At 34.1% G+C, this 19,207-nt stretch overlaps 1 protein-coding gene across 6 annotated transcripts in view; it reads left to right on the top strand.

The window, feature by feature from the left end:
* LOC148626239 (uncharacterized) overlaps window positions 1-19,207 on the top strand; it is a 43,360-nt gene that overhangs the window by 7,311 nt on the left and 16,842 nt on the right. For 3 of the 6 annotated variants that reach the window (XR_015920008.1, XM_088570083.1, XM_088570081.1), the window contains one exon: window positions 9,080-14,329. The exons of the other annotated variants lie outside the window; for them this stretch is intronic. The gene's annotated coding sequence lies outside the window, so the exon portion shown is untranslated. The remainder of the gene's footprint in view (window positions 1-9,079; window positions 14,330-19,207) is intronic. 6 annotated transcript variants of the gene reach the window in all.

Below are 19,207 nucleotides of genomic sequence, written 5' to 3'. Positions count from 1 at the left end.
CCGATTGTCTTTCAGAAAAGAAAGTAGGAAGCTATCCTAGATGGAAAAACAAAGAGAAATATTGGTTGTTAGTATTTAGTTTCAATTGTAAACACACATGCCGTGAGTGTGCTCTTGGTCGTGGATATTCGCTTTTGGGTTTCGGCACTTTAATAAAATTTTTTTTTTTTGTTTTGACCAGCACCGTCAAAACAAAAAATATCTCAAGCGCCGAATCCCAAAACGGATTAGGCCGTAGACTAAGTCTATTAGTTTTTGGTTCATTGTATTCTAAGTTTGGTGTCACTATAACTTATTCCATTTTACAAATTCTAAATAAAAATAAATTCCTACATACAGACCCGACAAAATTTCAGAATAGTGATCGGAAACATGACATTATTTTTTCGGGTTTGAAGATTTTTCATCAATTGACTGGCGTGCACCATTAAGTTGACCTACCTTTCTGTCTTACATGCACTTGGAGGTGTTGATTTTATCCCAAAAAGTATTTTGCTAGGTCAAAGATTCAGCAAATGTGGTAGGCTGTACAATATATAACGTACAGATTACAAATTGAAACACTAGTTCACGGATCTACATTAAATCATGTGATAATGCATTTAATGAATTTAATGAATGAACTTGGTAACATGACAACTAATTTCCCCGAATACATTATGACCCGCATTTACGGGTATGACTATGCTCGGGGACTGTGTAAACGCTTCAATGCTTTACACTGTCCGTGAGAGACCCCAAATGATAGCCAAGGGCGTTAAGAAACCCCTCTGCTTGTCATGTATTGCAAATATCACATATGAGTGCAAACCGGGTTTAATAGTACTGAGTATATATGATACCACGAAAACGAAAATTAAACCATGTATAGGAACAGCCAGCTTCTGGTCGGCGTCACTCACATCGTACAAATGATTGGATAACACTGTGTGACGAAAGATTTTCGGTGATTTTAGTGGGTTATTTCCACAAAGACAGTCGAATTATCAGCTCAAAGCAACGATGTCCTAGCTTTATCATGCACGAAATGAAGGGTGTAACGGATATACGGAAAATGCTATCGTTTTCAACTTTATTGTTATAGTGTTATTTAACAAGAAAACTTCTGGTTTTCCAGAAAATTTGATTTTTTTAAAGTCATATTTAATTATCAAATCTTGTTTAGTGTCACGTGATATTGGGAAATTTCACTTTGTTTTCATATCTATGACTGTTTGATTGATTGTCTCTATTCTCAAAACTTATGATGCGTTAACTCTTAAATTGCATACGAAAGTATGTGAACGTTATATCCCATCTTGTTCCTACCTATTTTACATGTTATATAAAACCATAAGAGACGTAGACAGGGGAAATAAACGTTTAGGATACTTTATTCAGTGGATCACTGTTGTTACACAGACAAATATTGTTCACGTTAAACTCGTGCAAATTGAGCTTCAGGTGAACATCATATGAAATTAACGAGATTTATACGTAAAATTACCTAATTTTTGCTTCACGCGAAGATTTAACATGAAAATCATACGAAGTTTTAATTCATACAAATTTTAAATGAAAGCTGTCTCATATTTATTTTCCTCAATTCGGGTCAAATTTACGTTAGATTCATGGGAAATACCATGAAATCATTTTGCCTATGTGCGGGACCTCCTTTATGTTTACAGATATAAATAATGTAACGTATGTTATACAAGATGGGAAAATCCGCGAAGCTGCACTGGAGCATTTACCACCGATAATTCCTCTCCATCTCACTCTTTTCTTAGGTAGTAGATGTATGGTGTTCCAGCTGTACCCATATTCATTCATTTCTTTATCCAGAACTATCCCCAGATTAATCTTGGTCGTCTACTGTTTATTTTTCCTTGAGATATCCGTTGTAGGGCTTGACAAGTGATGTTATTTTTTCCTGTACGAAGTGTATCTCTTAGCCATTTCATTATCATTTTCTTTTTCTCTTCCATAATTGAGTAGTCGATTTGCTCTTTCCCAAAGGTGTTCATTAATAATTTCATTCGACCACCATTTCGAAGGATGTTTATGAGACATCTGTTTATGAAGTTGGGGATTTCTTCATATTGTCAACAGTTAGACTCCATGTTTCTGTTCGATTAAGCAATACAGATTCTACATTTAGTTTGTCCTTGTTTAATCTGCCTGCAAGACTTTTCTTAGCATAAAAAGTGTAAGTTATTAACAATCTTCATTTTACGTCATCATATGTGCCATCAAGATTGTTAAAAACACTCCCTATATAGATAAGTGATGTCACATTTTCATCTTGTGCATTTCCTTTTTCTATAATGTTGATGTTTTTAATTAATTCTCATAACTATTGTTTTCTCTTTATTGATAAGGATTCCTGTCTTGCTGTATTTGTAGTTAAAATTTATTTTTTTCCTTGTATTTCTTCTAGGGTGTGGGATAGAAGAGAAAAGTCATCAGCAAAATCCAGTTCATCAAGTTGGTTCATAAGATCCCAACCTGATTCAAGTTCTCTTCCCTGGTGTTTTTTCTCTCATATAATACAGTCAACAGTCAAACGAAAAAGTAAATTGGAAAACTCGTAACCTTCTCTTACATCTGAGTAGATGACAAATCTTCAATTGTGTCTTCTCCATGAATAACCTGGCACTTTATGCCATGTAACAGATTTCTGATTAGCACTATAAATTTTGTTGGAAGAATTTCTCTATCAAGACTATCAAAATCTTTTTTCAAAGTCTATACAACTGACATACAGTGTGCTGTTCGTTTCAATTGATTGTTCTGTTATCACAGGGTGGCTTTTTGGTCTATTCATGATCGTTCTCTTCTAAACCCGGCAGTTAGTCTCGGCATTGTAGCACTCCAGCTAAGAATCATGCAAATTTTAAAAAAGGCTACATATTTTTATTTTTGTAATTAAGTTGCATTATAGGTCTTTATGATGAAATGTATAATTATTCATTCCAATTTATCTGTTCTTACGAGATAATCGACATTGAAAATACAATCTCCTATAATTTTGTCTTCTACAGTACATTCTATATAATCTGTATCTCCTACGAACACGGGTTATATGAAAAGCCACATGTTTATTTCTGTTTACTTTAACATTTGAACAAAAATATCAAAAAATAAAGTTGTGTATTTTTTCCAGCCATGAATCACATTTTGCTTGATTCTTAGCTGGAGTACTACTTGAAAACTATTCGTTGATTTTCTGACTTTCATCGATCTTTTATGTGATCCACGGTTTGTTCTTCTTTGCTTTCTACCGATGCCCTCTTCACCAGTTGATGTAATAATTTCTTTTATACCTACCAATTTACTTTCCACAGAATCATCTTCTACATCTTGGTCTTGTAAGACCCGATACTTGTTTTGAAACAATAGCTGCTGGGAACTTTGTTTAGTGTATCTGTTGTTTAGCTTCAGTCTACTGTTATTTTGAATACACATCTTGAGTTTTAGCTGGAGTCTTCCGAATACAAGGAAATGGTCTGACGCAGCATCTGCACCGAGTTGCTCATTTACTTTTGTTGCTGTGTACGTATTAATTTGAATATTTTATGTTCCTATTATGCCTGTTTCCATGCCTGTTCTTTGTTTCTGGTTTATACTATTTTTATTTCCGTTTGAATCGTGGTTCCACTGATAACGCTGACATCTAAAAGTGATCTTGTGATGTGATCTATTTGGTTTTCTGTGCGATGGTAAACCCATACGGCTTTATAAATACCCCTATGTGGAAAAATTTTACCTCCAATAGCAAGGTTGTTTTCGGCACAAAATTCAATGAAAAGGTGAACATTTATATTTGTCTCACCCTTTCCGTGAGTTTCAATCTTTCATTACCTATATACTTTTGCATTCATATCTTCCATTAACATTGTCATTGTTCTTTATAGCTGTTTGTAGTATAGTCAAAGATAAAGATTAGTTGGTAGGAGAAAAACACATTATCACATTTAGGTTTATTCTCTTTTCCGATGTTCTGAATTTTTCCTTTATTATTCTGGAGTTTATTGGTTCCAATCCAACCAGTCCTTTTTAGCTTCATTCGATGTATGAGGTGCATTTTCTTCTTCCTGGCCTGAGTATTTGATAGTTTGTCCACAGTTTATTTTGATTTTACCCGCTTGTGTCTGTATTATTTCACATTTTCCTGTCTCATACATGGTTCTAATATTCAAACTACATGTAACAAATCTTATAGGTTCCCATGTTCTTAGGCGGTTTGATGATTTTTTGTGATGGTTGGATTCCTTATGTAGATGTGCACGGAGGAATATAATTGGTGTCGGAGGACTCCAAAAGAAGATGATCAAAATTAAAACCGCATGCGGAACTTCTCCTAACCCACTCAATGGATTAAATAAAATTTTATATGAGATTAAACAAATTAAGGGTTTTATAAGTTAAAACCTCTAATGCGCAACTCCTCCAAAATCGCTCAAATATGTTGATTAAATGTAAATCATATATAGATGTCCATGAAGAAATATAATTACTATTGGATGACGCCGAAAGAATATGATACAACAAGCGATTTTTTTTAAGTCCAAATGAAGCGGGGTATTCTTTCTGTTAGGTTGATCACAGTATTTCAAGCGTTATCTAAATTGTCAGTTATCGATCTTAAAATCAATATGAGCCTTACTTCCAACTACTTTAATATGGAGTAGGCGATGCCTAAATCAGCGAGCACCGTGAGCTTTACCACACATGTACCGTCTGTGCGAGACTCGTAAAAGTAATAAAGGACATTACAAAGAGGGGGTTGATCCGGATGAAAAATTTTTGCTTCGCAAGTGCAACATTTTTATGTCTATTTAAGCAGCATGAGAAATCATATTTCTATCTGAAAATATGTCATGTTAATTAATGGGGGAGTTTTTTTTAATAAATGAATAAGTTGAAATTTTTTTCCCCAAAATATTCTAATCCCATACCCCCTTTCCCGTCGCTCTCAAAATGCTCCATAACTTTATAGCACTTCGCAATAATTTACATTTTTTATCCCCTAAGGCAGTACAATACAGTTAGGTCATTTCTGAAATTTTGGTCTCATTTTGTTGAAATAAAGCTGTTTTGAGGCAGTCCGCACAGAAATTTCTAGTGTTTTGTTAAAAAAGTGCATATTTTTAAATGCTTGGTGTGTGGAGGTTCAAGTCATTTATAAGTAATTTAGTGATTGTTGTTGATAAAATTCAGTAGCCATGGTAACATACTGAAAAAAAAATATTACTGAGTTTTAGTACAAATCAGGGGTGCCTTTCCAAAACTAACAGCCAATTACTATTTTTTTTATAAAATATCAGTCACTTAGACACTACCACAGGATGAAAACATGCATGGGCTAGGTGGAAAAGAGGTAAAAATAATAAGACCCTTTTTGATTCATTCTCTCACAATTTTAGTTCCAAAAGTTCGTGCGAAATAAGGTATTTTGAAAATCAGCCATCTGATGCTGAGGAGAGAACCTAATACGACAGGGGACTGAAACGTTCAGGATACCATTTTTTCTTTAAATTACACCTGTTTACCATTACATATATTACATCTGTCTGAATAAATGCTTAACTACATATAAACAATACATCCACCAAATTTCAACTTTTAATTTTAAGTTTTACAAAATTTGACGGGAGTAACTTGGTGTGCGAAACAGTGCGCCTTAATGTAACTGTATAGTGCACCCTAAGGGCTTCACTAGCTTCACTAGCAACATCCATTTCAGTTTTGGTCGGTCAGATTTATCTGTACAGATACCGGAAATATTACAGTTTTCTACGGATGGTGAGAATATTTTACACATATCATGTGACGTAAACAAAATTCAGATGACAGTTGCAAATTCAAAACAAGAAAATGATTGTCTTTCCTATCTTAGAAAAGCTATGCTTCGATTTGGATAATGTAATCGGAGTTCTTTTTTCCCAAGGCGGGTTAATTTCTCGGCAACGGCGACAGTGGAACAGCGGAGATACACGTACGTACATTCACGTGTTTCCCGAAGTTTTTTTTTAAAAACATCTAAGATCATGCAGTGGGTGATTTATCGATGTCAGACATTTAAACCAAATTGACTTGCAATATGTAGGATTTAACGGAAAATCAAGAATTAAAATAAAAAAAATGAAAAAAAAATTCTCCGTAACCATAGCAACGACCATTCCTTAGCAACCACCAATTTTGGGCCTAAAAACACAACATCACAATTTGAATGTGTTTTTTTTTTTTATATCTAATGGTGAAAATTTGACAAACTACATAATTATCTTAAAGAAGTATGTCTTAGGAAAAACAATTTACAATAAAGTACAAAGCAATCTGATTGATTTAGATCTGGTTACCATAGCAACCAAAATTCTTAAATTTTTGGCAATTTGAAATATTCGAAAATAGGCTATGTTCAGACCCGTTTTGCCAACAAGAGCATGAAGATATTGATTAAAGGTATGCATGGATGTACAGTAGGTGCTCTCCACTGCAACATATCAGAAATAAAAATATGTAACATCTTTGTTTTTTGCTCATCTGGACACAAAATCACCCCCTTTAAGGACTTTTCTTCTTTTTTACGTTTTTTTATACAAACTTTGTCCAGACCATAACTTTTTTATCTTTTGACCTAGACTTCTAATATTTTGTATGTTGGTATATCCTCTCAATGGTAGATTATCGCATACCAGAGTGGGAGACTTTGGACCTTGACCTTTAACCTCAAGGTTAAATAACATACTAATTTTGGCAAAATACGATACATAATTTTGTCTGTGCCATAACGTTTTGGTCTTTTTACTTAGCTCTCTGATCTTTGGCATATAAGTATATCACACCAGGTAGGAAGTAATGTTTTAGGTAGGTGACCTTTGACAATGACCTTTGACCCCGAGGACAAATAACATAAAAATTTGGCAAATACCATTAAAAAACTTTGTTTTGGCCATTTTATTTATTTTTTTTTGTCTTTTTACTAAGATATCTGATTTTGGCATATAAGTAAATCACATTAAGGTAGAGTGTCATGTTCAAGATAGGATGACTTTTGACCTTGACCTTTGACTCCAAGTCAAATGACATACACAATTTTGGCCAAATACTATACAAAATTTTGTCTGGGCCAAACTTGTTTTGTCTTTTCATTTAGACATCTAATATTTGGTATGGGATTATAATACCTGAAGGCCAGGCATTCACGTGCAGGGTTGTTGACATTTGAACTTGACTTTTGACCTCATGGCCAAATAACATACAAACTTTTGACGCCATTCATACAAAATTTGTCCATACCATAACGTTTTTTGTCTTTTGACCTAGACTTCTAATATTTAGTATGTTGGTATATATTCTCAAGGTGGAGTGTTGCGTACCAGAACAGATATAATTTTACCTTAATCTGTCAACCTCACGGTCAAATAAGACACACATTTAGGCTAACTACCACCCAAAGTTTTGTCTGTGCTATAACTATTTGCCTTTTTACTTAGATATCTGACATTTGGTATGTGGATATTTCACGCCAAGGTAGAGTGTCCTGTACCAAGATGAGTGACTTTTGAACTTGACCTTTGACCTTTTGGTCAAATGACATACAAAATTTTGGCTTAAGTTAATGACTTATTTCATGCAATATTCCACTTCACAGTATGTCGTAAATGTAAAGAATCACCTGATTGTACGTAACTCCAGTAGCAGTACTAATATTTTACATCTGTTATGGAATATGTAGTCTCTTAATTTTAAAGGAGAAGAACTCTGAGCTTCAATAATTATACCCCACGCAATGAAATTGCGCAGGGTATAATGTGTTTGACCCCTCCGGCTGACCGTAAGTCGATCAGTCCATCTTCAGTTTTCCGGACTTTTTTTAAACTTGCAGAAATTGACATATTTTTTATTAATAAGTTCACCACGATAAGTTAAAGGTCAAGTTTACTTTTCGATAATTTTTACCGAAATTACGGGCTTTGTACTTATCAAAATTCACATAAATAACCGGTTTCCTGACATTTTTTTTTCTGAACGCTTGCAGATATTGACATGATTTTTATTATAAATTAACTGTGATAATTTACAGGACAAGTTTGTGTTTGGTTCCACTTCGATGATTTTACCGAAATTAGGGGCCTTCAACTTGGCAAAATTTACAAAAATAATCGTTTTAAGGACTTTTTTCCTAAGCGCTTGCATATAATGATATGATAAGTTACATTTTGTTCCGCTACGATGATATTTACTTTAGATGAATTAAAACTTAAATTAATCCAAGTCTGGAGTTTGAAACTAACATTCTGAGTAACAGAATTTAGTTAGAGGAGGTTTGTTTTCTCATCGTATATTTAAGCTCATCTGGGACGGAGGTCAGTGTGAGCTATTGTCATCACTTGGTGTTCGTTGTAGTTGTCTGTTATTGTTAACTTTCAAATTTTTTTTAACCCCGTGCAGGTCCAGGCGCAAAAGAATAAACCTGCAGCAGTGCTAAGCTTGTCGTAAAAGGCGACTAAATAGTGCTCAGAAACCTAGCCGGGGGCTAGGCGCTCTGCCCACAGAGCAACTGGGATGTGTGCCCCAGATGGTGGAATTGGGAATACCTGGTGTGTTACATGCTGGGGTTGTCAGGCTATAATACGGAAAACCTGGCCGCAAACCATAGTGGTGCACCGTGTGGGAAAGAAGCGCCACGTTCCTCGCATGTTAAAGAACCCTGCTGTGGTATTCGATAGGAGTAGGAACCTTTGCGCTCCGCCACAGGAGGCTAAATTGCCCGACCCTACCTAATCCTCCTTTTTATCATGTGGCAATCAAACTTTATCGACCCTATTTTCATTGTGTCCCATCCCTTTTTTTTTATTTCATGTTCATTTTATCATCCCTTTCATGTTAATCGCCTGAATATAGCTGAAATATTGTTGCTCGGGCGTTAAACCCCAACAAACAAACAAACAAGTGTCTTTTTTAAATTTTATTTTGTTACAATCTTTTCTAATGCCTATAAAATTCATTTTCAAACATCTTTTTGTTAATTGTATTTTTGTTGCGATCTTTTCTATACCTGATCTATCACTCTTATTTCTTTTTTATGTAGGTCCTCCTGCATGTATTTCTCTTATAAAATCTACGTACATGTTTATGTCTGTGTTCCAACATAGATGAATATAGGGAAAATATGGAAAGGAATATTGCCAAAGAAGACAAAAAACTTATTTTTTGTAGAAACATCACGATTTAGTACTTTCGGGAACATAACTCAATAAATATAAAAGGCTGGATCATATAACTGAAGTAATATAATGATGCATCAAGATATTGAATCAGCATTCAAACGAAGAATAGTATCTGCAACCTATATTTTACATTTCATTGACTGTGTTAAAGTTTACTTCTGATCTCATGTATGGGCAATAATAAGTAGAAAGGTCATGTAAACTTGTTGACTATAAAAGTAGTTCGCATTTTACAATTATGCAATTCATTCTTAAATGCCCCAAGATGAAATGTATAATTTTAGGTTACCCATGTTTGGTTCTCTCATAGTTTCTAGACAGCTACAAGTAAAAGATGTAGGGTAACAGGCCAGTAAACAAACATTTGTTATTCTTAGCTCACTTGGTCAAACGCCAAGTAAGCTAATATCACTTGGCGTCCGTCGTCATCGAAAAATTTTCGAAATTCTCCTTCTCTAGATAATTGTACACAAAATGACCGTTGGGATTTATGATCCGTGAAAAAAACATAGCCGCCGTTACTAGAAATAGAAGTCAGAATTCTAAAGGCATTTTTTTTAAATAACCCAAAAACCGTTGCCTTTAGCGAAATTCTGGCAGGGGATAATATTGTTCAAGATTAAGACAGACCTATGTAGAAATTCTGCAAACGATATTTACAATTGATGTAGGAGTTATGACCCCTATAACAGGTTTTTTGGCATTCTTCGTATGTACAACTTTAAAAATATTCTCCTCAAAAACAATTTTACAGAATTCATTGAAAATTTGGGTAATTGTTCTGTAGGGTATTCCACACAAAATGAATGTTGGGATTCTTGATCCATGAAAAAAAAACTGTTACTAAAAATAGAACATATGGGGTCAGAAGGCATTTTTTTGCAAACAACTCAGAGGTTGTTGCACTTAGCAAATTCTTGCAGAGTAATATCGTCCGGCATCATGAGACAGACTTATGCCGAAAATTTCAAAACAGTTTATCAACTGATGTAGGTGTAACAGCCCCGAAACACTATTTGCCAGCTTTTTGCATGTACAATTTCGTAATTCTTTTCCCTTAAAACATTGTACATAGTTCAATAAAAGTAGGCATATTTGTTCCTTAGGGTATCTAACACAATATGTCTGTCGGGACTTTTAATCCGTAAAGAAAAAAACAAACAAACATGGCTACTGTTACTAAAAATAGAACATAGAGGTCAGAGGGCAGTTTTTGCAAATTACTTAAGATTTGCTGCTTTTAGCAAAATCTTTGCAGGGTTATATAGTTCAGCATCATAAGACCGATCAACACCGACATTTTAGAAAAAAAAACGATTCGTCTACTAATGTAGGAGTTATGGCTCCTGAAACAATTCTTAATTTATTCACATGTACATGTGCAATTTTGAAAATCCTCTTCTCTAAAACCAATTAAGATCAGTTAATAGAAATAAAGCATATTAATTCTTTAGTGTATTGTGCTTGAAATGACTTGTATGTTTTAATTCATTAAAAATATATACGGCTGCCGTTACTAAAACTGGAACACAGGGGTCAGGAGAGTTTTTTTTAAATAATTAAGAAACTATTGCCTTCAGCAAAATTCTGGTCATAAAATGCTATTAAAAACATTTCCTGTATTTGACTATTCAGTTCCTTTTAACTTAGCATGTCTCATTGTCATTTTTTTCTAATAAGCAAATGGTAAACCAGATGAGCAACCCAGGCTCCCTTGAGCCTCTAGTTATCCATTTATGGTGTTTTATGATATATTATAAATGTTGATTTTCCAATTGTTCTTATCTGAATTTCTGGCACCAAATTCCATGTTGAGTAAGTCACAGTATGGTGACATTACGTTTAAACAACAAAATTATAAAACATTTTGAAATGTTCTGTAAAAAAGAACCTACATGTTCATGTTTACAAGAGTAATCATGGGAACCAAGATTCTAGCAGAAATCAAAAGAATGTCATCCTGGGACATTTTGATAAAAGATGTGCATTTCAGTAAAACATGAGCTCAAAAATGGAAATGGGATATAATGTCAAGAGTTGATCAACAAAAACAAGAAATATTATTCTTGGGTCTAATTGAATTCTCTCAAAATACAGATATTAATAAAAACAATTTAGTATCAGTCATATGACATCTGTCCTCATTAACACTAAGTCAAAAGTTGATATGTAATTTGACAATGAGGTCAAAGGTCAAGTTCAAATGCCAACCACTCTAGTACGAGGCGCCTCGTCTTGAGAAAATATAACTCCATATCAAATATCAGATGTCCAAGTAAAAAGACGAAAAAAAAAATTATGGCCCAACCAAAATGTTGTATGGTATTTGGCCAAAATTTTGTATGTCATTTGATCTTGGAGTCAAAGGCCAAGGTAAAAAATCATCCAAGCTAGAACATTACACTCTACCCTGATGTGATTTACTTAAATGTCAAACAGGTCAGATATCTAAGTAAAAAAGACCAAAATGTTATCGCACAAAAATTATGTATCGTATTTTTCCAAAATTTGTACGTTATTTGATCTTGAGGTTAAAGGTCAAGGTCAAAGGTCACCCACTCTGGTGCGCAACACTCTGTCCTGAAAGGATATGCCAACATACCAAATATTAGAAGTCTAGGTTAAAAGACAAAAAAGTTATGGTCTGGACAAAGTTTGTATGAAAAGCGTTAGGAAGAAGAAAAGTCATCATAGTGGGTGATTTAAGGTTTAGATGACCAAAAACAAAGATATGCTACATGTTTTTATTTTTGATATGTTTCAGTGGAGATCATCGACTACACATCCATGCATACATTTGGATAATATCTGCTTGCTCTTTTTGACAAAACGGGTCTGAACATAGCCTATTTTCGTATATTTCAAATTGTCAAAAATTAAGAATTTTGGTTGTTTTGGTAACCAGATCTTAACCAATCGGATTGCTTTGTACTTTATTGTAAATTGTTTTGCATAAGACACACTGTATTACTATAATTATTCACTTTGATAAATTTACTCATTAGATATAAAAAAAATACATTCAAATTGTGACATTTTTGTGATTATAGGGCCCTAAATTAGTCGTTGCTAAGGAGTGGTTGTTGCTATGGTAACGGTGAAAATATTTTCCATTTTTTCATTTTATTCATTGTTTTTTTTTCTTATATACCCAACTGATTTAAAGTCAATTTGGATAAAAAATCTGATATCAATAAATCACTTTCAGTGAAAATTGCACGATTCTTAGGCCGCTGCTACTTAAAAACATCACATTCACTTCTTTAAATAAATAAAAAATACAGAGAAAGACTTGACACTATCAGAAAAGATGAATTTATTTTTACTGTAACGTAATCTGAACGTATATTTTATTTATTTGTTTGATTGAAGGAAATGATTAATTTTCTTCGTAAGGACAGTCACTTTTTGTTACTTCCGGGATATGAGTTTTTTTATTCGTTAGTATATTGGGGAACCTTAGGGGAAATTTAGAAAGTACACGTAATAACCGTAGAGCTCAAACCGCTTCGCGGTGCTCGCTATAACATGATTTAAATAAAAATCGTCAGTATTTGCTGATTGTTGTGGTAAACGCTTAAATAAAATCCCACGGGTTTTCTGCATATTTTTAAGTGGTCGCTACTATGTATTTTTAAAAGATATATACAAAAACCACTGAGTAGTGTATAATGTAGGAACTTAAATTCAACAGCTTGTAGTCGGAAGTTATTGATTTAAACTATTTTTTTCCATATTTACATTTTTAGGTTCAGATACGAAAATTCATCCGATGTTAGAATACACGTAGAATACACGTATGATTGTCTTAGTTGTGGAATGCTTAAGTTTATGTACAAGGTTTTCAGACGCATGCCTAAATTCTACTTTCACTATGCCACTCCACTTTAGTGGGGAGACATCTTGTTTTTGTCCTATCCATCTATCTGTCTGCCCATCATACTTTTGTTTGCGCAATTCATTGCAATCCGCTGCACCAAATTTCATGAACTTTGTAGGTTCCTGGGACATACGTGGTTGTGCATATACAAGAATTTATGATCCGCTTAATTTTGTGCGAGTTATACATCTTTGAACTTTGGAATGGTGGGAACATACGTTTTTGTAGGCAAAAACAAACTTTACTTCATAAACATTTCTTATTCTCCCTTATCATTTTGTAATTTCAATATTCCTTTTGTCGTTAAATACTTCATTTGCAAATGAATGACAGTCAGGTTTATTAACTTCGTAAAGGCTTCGTAAAGATGGTGCCCTCTTCAAGACTTCTAAGAAGCTGAGATAATAATTTTATAGACTGTACATGAAATTTGTAATTCGGAGGAATTATCCTTATTGATTTCGTTTGATTTTGTTGAAATTTGATGAATATATGATTTTCTCAAATATGCAAGTGTACACCATGAATCACCATGTCTGTATCTTATATGGATTAGTACTTAAGGAGGTAGATCTGGGGTAAGGGCACAACTCTTACAAATCATTGGAACGTTTGTATTCAGCATTTTACATCAATATCATGTATAAGCATCAAAGTACCTTGGACTGATTTTATTCTGTTTCAGATGGAAGCTTGATAGGCTTTGGTTGAATTTAATATGTTATAAACGTATCACTGATTTCGAAGTTTATATCCCTTACCCTGAGTTACCTCCTTAATTAGAATTTTGTTAATTACTCGACATCTTTTCTTTATCTTACTATGTGTTATAACTGTTTCCTATTTTTAACAGTCTTCATCTTTTGTTTACAAGAAATGTTAGAAGTGAAGAACGATAAATAATACCAAGCTACATGTGTATGCAATTTCCCCAACTTTAAAATCCGGTCTTCTGAATTAAGTAGTTGTTTATAGAAAGGCCACTAACGGCGTAGGAAAAACTGCCTTTCGTTGCAATACAGATAGTAACAGATAACATCGATCAACATACAAAAAAAAGGATGCGTGTCTGTAGGAAATGAATAGATCAATCCATCGAGACATTTTTCTTTTGACAGCCGTTTAATTCGTATCATTCTACCTTGTTGTGTCTGAAAAAATATCAAACTGTGCAGGAAATAGATAACGCATACCACCATAAGAGAATACAAACCTCAAAGATCGACAGCAAGTGAGTGTTTTATAGACTGCATGTACCATATAGTCAATTACCAGTACTAAATTAACGCCATATATAGGCAGCAACTTTTTAATTTTCATTTATTTATTTTTATTTGGAGTGGTGGTGGTTCACGCGTCAGAGATCAGAACAGGAGCTAATAAAGCCTTTGTTCTGGTTGGTTATATACATATATTCCAGAGCTCCTGGTGATCTGCAGACAGTACAATACAAGACATTGTAGTGTTGGAATCAAATTTCTAACCAAATTAACTCCCCTTTTGGAAATTACAAGTCTTGTCTTCGTGTTATGGAAAGTAAATCTGATGTATACACGACAACGCAACCCAGAAACAGTATCGTGGTAGCCCTGAATCATAAAATCTAAATTATTTACACTGTCATTTAGATGACTTTCCATAGTGCCTATAATTTCTGTCTATATTACGAACACTTTTAATATGACAATCAAATGAAAAAAATCAATTCTACATTATTTTCAGCAATGTCATTGGTCAAAAGCAATAATTACATGATAAAATGGGTGAATGAATTTTTTGGTAGAAACATGAGAAGTCAAAGTGCTATTAGCACTGGAGGTTTTTGAATCTGTTTGTTTGTTTGTTTGTTTGTTTGGGTTTAACGCCCGAGCAGCAATATTTCAGCTATATTCAGACGATGAACATGAAATTGATGATAAAATGAACATGAAATGACGATGAAATGAAAAAGGGATGGGACACAAGGACAATGGGGTCGAGAAATTTTGATTGCCACTGGAAATCGGGAGAGGTGGGTAGGGTCGGGCAATTTAGCCTCCTGTGGCGGAGCCCTATGGTTCCTACTCCGGGAGAATACCACAGTAGAGTTCTTTAAAGTGCGAGGAACGTGGCGTCTTTCCCAACACGGTGCACCACTATGGTTTGCGGTCAGGTTTTCCGTATTATAGCCTGACAACCCCAGCATGTAACACGCCAGGGGTACCCCATTCCACCACCTGGGGCACACATCCAAGTTGCTCTGTATGCAAAGCGCCCTAGCCCCCGGCTAGGGTTCTGAGCACTATTTAGTCGCCTTTTACGACAAGCTTAGCGCTGCTGCAGGCCTATTCTTTTAACACCCGGACCTGAACGGAGATTTTGAATCTGAAGTAAATAGTAGCATGAGCAAACTTTCAGAGATTACACGATGTAAAATAAAACTGTAATCATAAATTGTGTTTCCCATATTACTAGTATTTAGAGATGTTTTCCCCAATATGTAGATATGGCACGCAAAATTAACCAAAACCCCAATATCTATAGAACAATCATCGCACCGAAATTAACCCAAACCCCGTTATCTATGGGTTAATAGATCGTAACTCACAATATCACCTGTGACCGATAATTAAATTCCGCTATCTGTGGGTTAGCAATACGCTAAGCCATATATAATGCTCGCTAACCCATAGATAACGGAAAATTAATTATCAATACCGTTTGCAATTGATAATTATTTCTAGTTTTTTCATTTAAAACAACGTTATATATAACGCAATTAATTCATTGATAACACTTTGACCAATCAAATGACGTGTAACGGACATTTTGGGTAAGAATGGATGTTTGCAACCAGTTTAATGTTCGCTGTGCGTGTCCGTTGCCAAGGGTGTACATAATTTTTTAACACAATATCGATCTTGTCGTATAACTGTTCCTTGAATAAAATCAAACCATTACTTTACTTTTGGGAAGGAAGTTCAAAGTAAAGCCAGTTTAAAGGAAAAGTGATGAGTAATATAAAGAACCACCTTGTGCTTCTCATGGCAAGTAGCCACGAGCCAGTACCATCCTCTATGTCTCTATTAATATTCCCTGCCTAAATTGAATTTGTTCGAGACAAAAAAAAATCATGATTCTTCTTCAGCCAATATCAAATTGCCTTTAATTCCATTGACCCCTCGGCTACCTCCACTATACAAATATTCACCATTTCAGATATGATGCATTCATCTAATGCAAGTCAGTAGTAATAAATGTAAACAAGGATTTTTGGACTACTTTAAAAAAAAATCTTGTTCATTAGTATCAAACATTTTTTTTCAAATATATAAGGGAGTATACCCCCCTTGAGTCCAGCGTACGACATAAACTATGGACCAAGTCCAGCATACAATTCACAACTCTGCATTTGGGTACAATAAAGAAACTTTTTGCATCCGGTAAAAAAACTGGCTCAATCTTTCATACAAAAAGTGGGGTTGTACTCTCATTCAGCTAATTATAAGAGCAATATATGGACTTATTGGTTGCCCCCAAAAATCATATATCCCGAAGAATTACTGAATTCCATTGAATTTTTAGATGACCATCCGGTCCATATATTTTGCCATTTCACCTGAAGTATCACAAACTAATGTAGTTTACTATTAATCATCTGTGAGGAAAAGACATTTATTATAATGTCATGTTCTTAAACTTAAAAGCAAGGCGGTCCATATAATTTCCTACCAATCCCTTTAATGTTATAAGGCACAGTACATGTATCTAAGAAAGTAAACAAATTATCTTAAATATTATGAAAAATATGGCTTCTAGTCCACTTCATATTTCTTAACTACAATTTTATAATTTTTCATTTTTAGTGTCATGTTTTATTACCTTTGTTATTAGTAATATTCAATATAATGCAGGTTTTTGCAAAACGAAGTTTTAAATGTACTTGTACACTAGATTTTCTGCATATGTATATTTCTTTGCCTATTATTGATCCAAGTTGGTGCCCGGCACCCACCAATGTTCCAACAGATAGTTTGACTATAATCACTAGAACAGCACCTCCTTAGCCCAGTTCATAACTTCCCCCTATCTTTACCTGTCTGGTTTTTCTATGACCAGTATTTGACTGATCTTTGATATTTGTAAATCCACTTCTGCCCTTCTATAGAATATTAATGACAAAAATACAGCAAACAAGATTTATTTACCATCAGTAAAAGACACATTCAAATTCTTCTTTTAAAACTTGTAGTTACATTTGATACATGTACATGTATATTTTGTATACCGTACACATACATGCTGTACATGTTATATGACTATCCACGAACTAACAGGCGGCACAGTTCCCTTACACATATCTTCTTTATAAAATTGCTCCTTTTTACCTTGATCAGCAGCTTGGATATCGTTTTTAAAGCAACGAAACGACAATTTTGTTCATTTTCCCATATACATTAACATTCCATAGTTCTTTGATCATGTGTTGAAATTGCCATTCACAGTCAGTGTACACTAGTCCCAATTTGGTCTATCCTCCAATCACAATGACGTCATGCCGGATTTCAACTGCAAAACTAGTATAGCCTTAAAAAAGTAATTACATAATAAGAAATGATCATTTTCATTATCATATATATATTCACTGTAATTCACTGGAGCATATTTCCCAAATTCATGACTCTTACATACTACAGACATCTACAATATGTTCAATATTTGTGGGTATGACTACTTGTATCACACTAAAACAGTTGTGTACATTTACATCCAGAAGAAGCTGAGTTCAGTAGTGATACAAATGTATATGCAACTATGCAGACACAATACATGTAAATGTAGTACATAGACCAGAGTATGTAATAATTCTATCTAAAATTTAAAATCAAAACTTTATAAATACATTTGGCTAGTGTTTATTATTGCACACTCACTAAGTGTTTCCCCAAAAGCATATAGACTGAAGAATTACTGAGGTCCATTGAATAATAGAGGTATGTACAACTTCAACAGTCCCATAACTCCTGTAAAATTTGTAGATCTGGGTCTCACTAACCACTTCCGGGTCCAATGGCCACCCCCACCCCTATGTAGTATCAAAAACACACTGAACCTACACCTATGCATTGTAATGATCTCCCTGAACTTATTCTACGCTTCACAGCCTTCATCCTGAAAGTTAAACAAGCATTTGAGATGAACAGTTCCTTCATGTGTAAAATACTTGGGCTTGTGTTTGCCTGAGAATATTATCAAAAATAAATGCCTTCATTTGTCAGCATCAGAACCGTACGGAAGCGTATTGGGGACATCGTATTTCTTGTTTTTAATTTGTTGTATCAAATTACTTATTTGTTACATCAAATTAATTATTTAAAAAAAAAAGAAATACCATGTCCCCAATACGCTTCCGTAGAACCGCACTAGAAAGGATCAGTTTCATATAAATTGAGTATTAAATCTGAATAGATTTACAAATATGCAGATACCAATCTGATTAAAATCAGCTGTTAGGATACGCTACTGTGCCTTACGCTCCCTAACATAAGGCGCTGTAGCGTATCCTAACAGCTGATCTTAATCAGATTGATGCAGATACTGTACATCAATCAATTTAAAACTAATACATGTACATATAGAACTAAAACAATGAAACATAGAACATTGAAATGTATGATATTAAATGTCAGTCCCTGTAAGAATCAGGCAGTAAGTGAAACATGGTATGAAAAAACACATCATTTTGATGGTATAATTTGACTATTTGCACAATCAGAATCATGGAAAACAGACAAGATTTTCCACATCATTGGACCATTGAATTAAATTTCATTGAAATGCACTGAAAATGAAGATGTCAAGGGCAGATAACTCTGTCAAAAACTTCATTTTCCAAGATTCTATTAAAAATTTCTGAGCAAATCCAATGATGCAGAGACCAAATAATGATCTTTTCAAATAAAGAAAGTATCCTAGAGTAATATTTTATTGTTAGATCGGTGGGATTTTATCATGCATGTTTCTGATTTTTCCCAGTTTGCCTGATTCTTACAAATACTTACACTTAATGTTTTCTACTAGTACAATGAGGTATTGAGTTGCTTTGCCCCATTAAATGTTCAACCTGAGT

The sequence above is a fragment of the Perna viridis genome, chromosome 2, assembly GCF_037379345.1.
Source record: "Perna viridis isolate PV_CMFRI_1.1 ecotype Kerala chromosome 2, ASM3737934v1, whole genome shotgun sequence".
Lineage (NCBI taxonomy): Eukaryota > Metazoa > Mollusca > Bivalvia > Mytilida > Mytilidae > Perna > Perna viridis.
Note: the sequence above shows the minus strand (reverse complement) of the source record. Positions and strands in the feature narration are given on the sequence as shown.